Raw genomic sequence first — 828 nt, 5'->3', positions numbered from 1 at the left:
GCTCACACACACTCACATGCACGCAGAGGGAGAGTTGCTAAGAGGCTCTGCTCGTTTCAACCTGGTGCACACTGAAAGATCTGACACCCTCTGCTGAGCTGCAGTGGCAAAAATCCATCTGCTGAGGGAATGCTGGAGAAGGAAAAAAAAATCAATCCACGTACAGGGCAAGCGTTAAAAACGCTGGCATTAAAAGCTGTCGATCTATTTAGATGCGTTCTCCTAAATGGATTATTTAATTTATTTCTTTTCTTTTAAGATGGAAAGTTTAGCATTCCCCTCCTCCCGACCGGTTCCGTATTGCCCCCATTCACACACACTCACACCTGCACAAGAAGGATAGGAAGGCTCGTTTGCCTTATTGTATTTCCCAATGGCTTGTACAGAAATAGTGTCAGGGTGTCAAGCGCATAGCAATTTGAGGCAATTATTCTGCACGCCATTTTTATCGTTGCTTTAAATGCATTTCTTCCTCCCCTGCAGTCTAGGGTGTTTCATGCTGGATTTTGTCTCTTGCTGGTGTTCTCTATGCAATGTCGAACCGTGGACTAATGCACTCTCTATTTTTCATAATTTAGATCATCACAGAGAAGAGGATAGGTAGGGGGAGGGGATTGCTGCACTGTTAACAGTTCACGCTACCTGTTCCCACGGAGTGTAGTGTCTCCCTTAAGGAGGGCAGGGAAGGTAGAAACTGACGGTTATCCTTATCTCTGTATAAAAATCTAGAGATGCGTGTATGTCCACGCATAGATATTTCTCTAGGGATGCTCCTTATATACTCTCTGTGGAAATAAAACACCTGCCTCCCTCGACACCCTCCTTCTC

Source organism: Corvus brachyrhynchos, unplaced genomic scaffold, assembly GCF_000691975.1.
Source record: "Corvus brachyrhynchos isolate BGI_N302 unplaced genomic scaffold, ASM69197v1 scaffold12, whole genome shotgun sequence".
In the NCBI taxonomy this organism is placed as follows: Eukaryota; Metazoa; Chordata; class Aves; order Passeriformes; family Corvidae; genus Corvus; species Corvus brachyrhynchos.
Note: the sequence above shows the minus strand (reverse complement) of the source record.